Source organism: Bos indicus, chromosome 6 (genome assembly GCF_029378745.1).
Source record: "Bos indicus isolate NIAB-ARS_2022 breed Sahiwal x Tharparkar chromosome 6, NIAB-ARS_B.indTharparkar_mat_pri_1.0, whole genome shotgun sequence".
Taxonomy (NCBI): Eukaryota; Metazoa; Chordata; class Mammalia; order Artiodactyla; family Bovidae; genus Bos; species Bos indicus.
Window position 1 is genome coordinate 1,060,625 of NC_091765.1, and position 9,172 is coordinate 1,069,796.

Sequence of the window (9,172 nt, forward strand, 5' to 3'; positions counted from 1 at the left end):
TCCAGAAAGAATGAAGACGCTTCACTGAAGTGAAAACAACAACCAGTTGTGAATGTGTCTGGTGGTGAAAGTAAAGTCTGATTCTGTAAAGAACAATATTGTATAGGAACTTGGAATGTTAGGTCCACGAATCAAGATAAATTGGAAGTGATCAAACAGGAGATTGCAAGAGTGACCATTGACATTTTAAGAATCAGTGAAATAAAATGAGCAGAATGGGTGAATTTAATTCAGATGACCGTTATATCTACTACTGTGGGCAAGAATCACTTAGAAGAAATGGAGTAGCCATCATAGTCAATAAAAGGGTCTGAAATGCAGTACTTGGGTACAAACTCAAAAATGACAGAAAGATCTCTGTTTGTTTCCAAGGCAAGCTATTCAATATCACAGTAATCCAAGTCTATACACCAACTGCTAATGCTGAAGAAACGGAAGATGATTGATTCTATGAAGACCTACAAGACTTTCTAGAACTAATACCAAAAAAAGATATAATTTTCACCATAGGGGACTGGAATGCAAAAGTAGGACATCAAGAGATACCTGGAGTAACAAGCAAGTTTGGTCTTGGAGTACAAAATGAAGCAGGGCAAAGGCTAACACAGATTTGCCAAGAGAACTCACTCGTCATAGCAAACACACTCTTCCAACAACACAAGAGACAACTCTATACATGGACATCCCCAGATGATCCACATAAAAATCAGATTGATTATATTCTTTGCAAGCAAAGGTAGAGAAGCTCTATACACTCAGCAGAAACGAGACCAGGAGCTGACTATGGCTTACATCATGAACTCCTTATTTCCAAATTCAGACTTAAAATGAAAAAAGTAGGGAAAGCCACTAGGCCATTCAGGTATGCTGCTGCTGCTGCTGCTAAGTCACTTCAGTGATGTCCGACTCTGTGAAACCCCATAGATGGCAGCCCAGCAGGCTCCCCCAACCCAGGGATTCTCCACGCAAGAACACTGGAGTGGGTATGACCTAAACCAAATACCTTACAATTATAAAATGAAAGTTACAAATAGATTCAAGGGATTAGATTCAAGGGATTAGATACACAGAATGCCTGAAGAACTATGGACAGAGATTTCATAGCATTGTACAGGAGATGGAGATCAAAACCATCCCCAAGAAAAAGAAATGCAAAGAGGAAAAATGGGTGTCTGAGGAAAAATAGCTGAGGAAAGAAGAGAAGTGAAAGGCAAAGGAGAAAGGGGAAGATATTCACATGTGAATGCAAAGAATAGCAAAGAAAGATACGAAAGCCTTCCTAAGTGATGAATGCAAAGAAATAGAGGAAATCAATAGAATGGGAAAGACTAGAGATCTCTGCAAGAAAATTAGAGATACCAAGGGGACATTTCATGCAAAGATGGGTACAATAAAGTACAGAAACGGTATGGATGTAAGAGAAGCAGAAGATATTAAGAAGAGGTGGCAAGAATACACTGAAAAACTATACAAAAGAATACTTCATGACCCAGATAACCATGATGGTGTGATCACTCACCTAGAGCCAGACATCCTGGAGTGCGAAGTCAACTGGGCCTTAGGAAGCACCGCTATGAACAAGGCTAGTGGAGTTGATGAAATTCCAACTGAGCTATTTCAAATCCTAAAAGATGATACTGTTAAAGTGTTGCCCTCAATATGCCAGCAAATTTAGAAAACACAACAGTGGCCATGGGACTGGAAAAGGTCAGTTTTCATTTGTATCCCAACAAAAGGTGGTGCCAAAGAATGTTCATACTACCACAAAATTGCACTCATTTCACATGCTAGCAAAGCAATGCTCAAAATTTTCCAAGCTAGGCTTCAACAGTACATGAACTGAGAACTTCCAGGTGTTCAAGAAGGATTTAGAAAAGGCAGAGGAGCCAACATCTGTTGGATCATAGAAAAAGCAAGAGAATTCCAGAAAAACATCTGACTCATTGACTGATACACTAAAACCTTTGACTGTGTGGATCACAACAAACTGTGGAAAATTCTTCAAGAGATGGAGTACCAGACCACCTTACCAGCCTTCTGAGGAACCTGTGTGCAAGTCAAGAGGCAACAGTTAGAACTGGACATGGAACAGGCTGGTTCCAAATTGGGAAGGAGTACATCAAGGCTGTATATTGTCACCCTGCTTATTTAACTTATATGCAGAGTACATCTTGCTAAATCCCAGGCTGGATGAAGCACAAGCTGGAATCAAGATTGCTGGGAGAATATCAATAACCTTGCATATGCAGATGACAACATCCTTATGGCAGAAAGGGAAGAGGAACTAAAGAGCCTCTTGATGAAGGTGAAAGAGGATAGTGAAAAACATGGTTTAAGAACATTCAGAAAACGAAGATCACTTCATGGGAAATAGATGGGGAAACAATGGAAATGGTGACAGACTTTATTTTCTTGGGCTCCAGTATCACTGTAGATGGTGACTGCAGCCATGAAATTAAAAGACACTTGTTCCTTGGAAGAAAAGCTATGTCTAACCTAGACAGAATATTAAAAAGCAGAGACATTACTTTGCCAATAAAGGTACATATAGTCAAAGGTATGGTCTTTCCAGTAGTCATGTATAGATGAGAGTTGGACCATAAAGAAGGCTGAGCACCAAAGAATTTTCTGAGCTGTGGTGTTGGTGAAGAATCTTGAGAGTTCCTTGGACTGCAAGGAGATCAAACCAATCAATCCTAAAGGAAATGAACCCTGAATATTCATTGGAAGGACTGATGCTGAAACTAAAGCTCCAATATTGGCCACCTGATGTGAAGAGCAGACTCATTAGAAAAGACAATGATGTTTGGAAAGATTGAAGGCAAGAGGCGAAGGGGACAACAGAGGAAGAGGTGGTTGTTTGGCATCACCTACTCAATAGACATGATTTTGAACAAGTTCCTGGAGATTGTGATGAACATGGATGCCTGGTGTGCTGCAGTCCATGGGGTTGAAAAGAGTCGGACATGACTGAGTGACTGAACAACAACTTCTTTTATGACTTAATAATATTCCAAAAGTGAAGTCGCTCAGTCATGTCCGACTCTTTGCGACCCCGTGGACTGTAGTCCACCATGCTCCTCTGTCCACGGGATTTTCCAGGCAAGAGTACTGGAGTGGGTTGCCATTTCCTTCTCCAATATTCCAAATACATACACATATATAAATAACTATATATTTATTAATATATACTTGTCTATATTACATTTCTTATCCATTTGTCTATCAGCAGACACAGGAAGTTTCCATGTCCTGACTCATGAATAATGCTGCAAGGAACACAGGGTTTACATGTCCCTTTGATACAGCGACCACATTTCTTGGATTGCTGGATCACATGATGACTCTACTGTTAACACTTTTAAGCTGTTCAATTCTAGGGTGTTTCATTGTATAAAAACAAGTAGCAAAATGTTCCATGGGTACTTCTTTCTCCCTTCGTTTTGTTTTGGCTTTTACACTGCTGCAATGACTTATAATTTTTTCAGATATGTTTCTTTCTTTTTAAAATTAATATTTATAGGAGTACAATTGTTTACAGTGTTGTGTTAATTTCTGCTGTAAAGTAAGGTGAATCAGCTACACACACACACACACACACACATATCCTTTCTTTTTTTGGATTTCTTTCCCATTTATGTCATGATAGAGCAGTGAGTAAGGTTCCCTGAGCAATACAGTACGTTCTCATAAGTTATCTACTTCATACATGGCATCAATAGTGTATATATATATATATATATATATATATGTATAAGTCCCAATCTCCCAATTCATCCCACTTCACCGGTCTCCCTTTTACAACCATATGTCCATTCTCTTCATCTGTGTCTCTATTTCTCTTTGCAAATAAGTTCATCTGTATCATTTTTCTTTTCCTCTTTCTGACTTACTTCACTCTGTCTCTAGATCTGTTCACATCTCTGCAAATATCACAATTTTATTCCTTTGTGTGGCTGAGTACTTTTACATTGTATATATGTACCCCAACTACTTTATCCATCCTTCTGATGAGCGGCCTTTAGGTTGCTTCTGTGTCCTGACTATTGTAAATGGTGCTTTAATGAACATTGGGGTGCGTGCATCTTTTTGGATTATTGTTTGATGTTGAGCACCTTTTCTTGTGTTTTTTGGTCATTTCTATGTCTTTGGAGAAATATCTATTTAATCCTTCCTCTCATTTTTTCATTGGGTAATTTGTTTTTAGATATTGAAGCTGCATGAGCTGTTTGTATGTTTTGGATATGAATCCATTGTTAGTTGCTTCATTTGTAAACATTTTATCCCATTCTAAAGATTGTCTTTTTGTCCTATTTATGGTTTTGTTTGCTGTGCAAAAGCTTTTTAGTTTAATTAGGTCCCATTTGTTTATTTTTGTTTTTATTTTCATTACTCTAAGAGTTGGGTCAAAAAAGATCTTGCTAAGATTTATGTCAAAGGATATTCTACCTGTGTTTTCCTCTAAGAGTTTTGTAGTGATTAGCTTTACATTTAGGTCATTTATCCATTTTATTTTTGTGTTAGAGAGTGTTCTAATTTTATTCTTTTACACATAACTGTCCAGTTTTTCCAGCATATCCTTGCCTCCTTTATCATAAATTTGGTAATCATAGATAAGTGGGTTTAACACTAGGTTTTCTTTCCTGTTACATTGATCTATATTCCTGTTTTTGTGCCAATACCATATTATCTTGATGATTGTAGCTTTGTAATATAGTCTAAAGACAGAGAAGCATGATTCCTCCAGCTACATTTTTTTTTTTTTTCCCTCAAAATTGCTTTGGGTATTCAAAGGCTTTTGTGTTTCCATACAAATTGTAAAATTTTTTGTTCTAATTCTGTGAAAAATTTCCTTGGTGATTTGATATGGGATGTATTGAATCTGTATGTTGTAATGGGTCCTATAGTCATTTTTACAATATTGATTATTCTAATCCATGAACATTGATTTCTTTCATCAGTATTTTATAGTTTTTTGAGTACATATTTTTTGCCTCCTTAGGTTGTGTTATGCTTAGGTATCTTATTATTTTTGTTGCAATAGTAAATGGGATAGTTTCCTTAATTTCTCTTTCTAATCTTTCATTGTTAGTGTATAGGAATGTAATATATTTATGTGTATTAAATTGGCATCTTGCAAATTTAACAATTTCATTGACTAGTTCTGTTAGCTTTCTGGCAGCATATTTATGGATTGGAGAAGGCAATGGCACCCCACTCCAGTACTCTTGCCTGGAAAATCCCATGAACGGAGGAGCCTGGTAGGCTGCAGTCCATGGGGTCGCTAAGAGTCAGACACGATTGAGCGACTTCACTTTCACTTTTTATTTTCATGCATTGGAGAAGGAAATGGCAACCCACTCCAGTGTTCTTGCCTGGAGAATCCCAGGGATGGGGGAGCCTGGTGGGCTGCCATCTATGGGATCACACAGAGTCGGACATGACTGAAGCGACTTAGCAGCAGCAGCATGCATAGTATCATGTTATCCGCAGACAGTGACAGTTTTACTTTTCTTTTCCAATTTGCATTATTTTACTTCTCTGATTGCCATGGCTGGGATTTCCAAAACTATCTTGAATAAAAGCAGCAAGAGTCGACATCCTTGTCTTGTTCCTGACCTTAGAGGATATGGTTTTACTTTTTCACCATGGAGAGTGATATTTGCTCTGGGTTTTTTTTTTTTTTTTTTATATATAACCTTTATTATGTTGACATAAGTTCCCTCTATTCCCAGTTTCTGGAGAGTTTTTATCATAAATGAGTGTTGAATTTTGTCAAAAGCATTTTCTACATCTTCTGAGATCATTATATTGTTTTTATTCTTTCCAAAAAAATTATTTATATATTTATTTGGCTGTGCTAGGTCTTAGTTGCAGCTTGTAGGATGTTCCATCCTTGTAGTGGTGTGTGGGATCTTTAGTTGTGGCAAGTGAACTTTTAGTTTTGGCATTTGGTATATAATTCCCTAACCAGAGATCAAACCTTGGCCCCTTGCAGTGGTAGTGAAGAGTCTTAGCCACTGGACTGCCAGGAAAGTCCTTGCTGTTATATTTTATTTTGGTAATATGGTGTATCACATTGATTGATTTGTATACACTGAAGACTCCTTGAATCCCTGGGGTAAATCCCACTTAATCATGGTATGTGAATGATGCTTTTAATTTGTTGTTGGATTATGTTTATTAGTGTTTGGTTCATTTTTGCATCTATGTTCATCAGTTATATTGGCCTGTAATTTTCTTGTTTGTGTATGATTTTTTTTTTGGGGGGGGGGGCATCTGGTTTTAGAATGAGGGTGAGAGTGGCATCATAGAATGAGATTGGGAGTATTTCTCCTGCAATTTTTTGGAAGACTGAGAAGGATAGATATTAGCTTTTCTCTAAATGTTTCATAGAATTTGCTGGTGAAGCTGTCTGGTCCTAGCTTTTTGTTTGCTGTAAGATTTTTAATCACAGTTTCAATTTCATTACTTGTGATTGGTCTGTTCATATTTTCTATTTCTTCCTGGTTCATTCTTAAAAGGTTTTATATTTCTAAGAATTTGTCCATTTCTTCCATGTTGTCCAACTTTTTGGCATATAACTGCTTGCAGTATTTCTTTATATTTCTGTGATATTGGTTATTACTTCTCCCTTTTCATTTATAATTTTATTGATTTAAGTCTTCTCTCTTTTTCTATGATAAATGTGGCTAATGGTTTATCAATTTTGCTTATCTTCTCAAAGAACTAGCTTTTATTTCCATTGATCTTTGCTATTGTTTTCTTCATTTCTATTCCATTTATCTCACCTCTTATCTTGATGATTTCTTTCCTTCTACTAACATTGTGTTTTGTTTGTTCTTCTTTCTCTGGTTGTTTTAGGTGTAAGTTTGGATTGTTTATTTAAGATTTTTCTTGTTTCTTGACATGAGAATGAATTGCTATATACTGCCCTATTAGGACTGCTTTTGCTGCATCCCATAGGTTTTGGGTTGCTGAGTTTTCATTATCATTTGTTTCTAGATATTTTTTAATTTCTTCTTTGATTTATTCAGTGATCTATTGGTTGTTTAGTAGCATGTAGTTTAACTTCCATGTGTTTGTATTTTTATAGTTTTTTTCTTTTTTTTTACTCAAATTTTGTAATACTTTATGCAGTCTTTTCAAGATGAATGTCCATTTTCTCAGTTTCTGTTTTTGGCATAATGTTCATTATTTCTAGTGGAGTTAAATCCTCCTGAACCCCCTTCAGCATTATTTAAAATTTGAAATTCCTCTGTTTCTGGGTAAATTATCTATTCACAAATGAGCAGTGCAATTCACAGCTTTTCACCTTTCTTTTTTAAACTTTTCTTTGCAAAAATTAAACATTACAACACCAACATTTCCTCCATAACCTTCATCTATAATACTGTTTCCCACATCTATGGAGTATTTTGTAGCTTAGCCAAAATGTGGAGCTACTCTTCCATAGCACCCAGAAGGAAGAACTATCTGAATGTTAGTTTTAATGAGGCCTTTCTCCACTGGTGATACTGTGTAATCATAGGCACTATACTGATTATAGCCCACAGACTTTGTGGACCCTTTGGTGGGGTGGTACTGTGTCCTGAGAGCCGGGTCAAATGGGGCTGCATGCTACACTCTGGTGAAGTCTGAGCCCATTTGCTGGGGCAGATGAATTGGGTCTCTTGAGAACAGGGACTGGCAGGGAAGACTGTGAGCTCAAGTCCAAGCAGGGGAACAAGAGAACAGAATGAACTCAGCACACAAGATCTAAACTTCCCACCAATCACTCCCTTTCTGTGGTTGATTTCTAATCTCATAGCATTGTGGTCAGAAAAGATGCTTGATTCCATTTCACTTTTCTTAAAGTTGCTGAGGTTTGAGTTGTGATCCAAGATGTAATCTACCCTGAAGAATGTGCCATGTGCAGTTGAGAAGAAACTATATTCTTCTGCTTTCAGATGGAAGGTTCTATAAATATAAATTAAGTCTATCTGGTCTATTGTGTCATTTAAGGATTGTGTTTCCTTATTAATTTTCAGTCTGGGTGTTCTGTCCATTGTTAAATGTTAGAGTCTTCGAGTATTGTTTTATTACTGTTGATTTCCACTTTTGTGGATGTTAATATTTAATACTTTAATATTTTTTATTTGTACTTGAGTTTTGTTATTTTGATTATATATGTCTTTACATGCTTCTCCTTGGGTTTATTCTGTGTGGGATTCTCTGTGCTTTTTGGACTTGTTTAGCTATTTTCTTTCCTATGTTAGGGAATTTTTCAACTATAATATATTCAAATATTTTCTTAGACTCTTTTTCTTCTTCTTCTGGAACCCTTATAAATCAAAAGCTGGTATGATTAACATTGTCCCAGGGTTCTCTGAGATTGTCCTCTTACCTTTGCATTTTTTCTCTTTATTCTGCTTTGTGGCAGTTATTTCTACCATCCTGACTTCCATCTTATTTTTTTTTCCTGCTTCAGTTATTCCAGTGTATTTTTCATTTTAGTTATTGTGTTGTTCATCATTGTTTATTCTTTAGTTCTACATCCTTGTTAGATATTTCTTGTATTTTCTCCATTCATGGCTCTATTCTGTTTCTAAGATCTTAAATCATCTTAGCTATCATTACTCTGAATTCTTTTTCAGGTAGGTTGCCTGTATACTTTTCATTTATTTGGTCTTGTGGATTTTTACCTTGCTTCATTGTCTGTTGGATACTTCTCTATCACGTAATTTTGTCTATCTTACTGTGCTTGTATTCTCCTTTCTTTAGGCAACTGGGTCATAGTTCCTCTTGCTTCTGCCTCTTGGTGGGTGAAGTTGGCCCAGGGGCTTGTGTAGGTTTATTTGTGTAGGGACCAGTGGGTGGAGCTAAATCTTGTCTCTCTAATGGGCAAGGCTGAGTCAGGTGGTATGTTTTGGGGTGTCTGTGAGCTTAGTGCAATTTTAGGCAGTCTGTCTTCTAATGGGTAAGGCTGTGTTCCTGTCTTGCTAGTTAGTTATCAGGGCACCCAGCACAGGAACCTGAAGGCAGTTAGGTGAGCTCGATCTTGATGTAGCAATGGAGACCTCCAGAGCTCATGTTGATTAACATTCCCTGGAACTGAGGATTCTCTTGTGTTCCAACATGTTGGGATTCAGAACTATTACCGCAGAAGCTCAGGCCCAACAACTGGCCAGGG

General features: G+C 37.0%; 1 pseudogene; it reads right to left on the minus strand.

Moving 5' to 3' along the window:
- Positions 1–6,994: 6,994 nt before the first annotated feature.
- Positions 6,995–8,048, minus strand: LOC109559957 (deoxyuridine 5'-triphosphate nucleotidohydrolase pseudogene; annotated as a pseudogene).
- Positions 8,049–9,172: the final 1,124 nt, after the last annotated feature.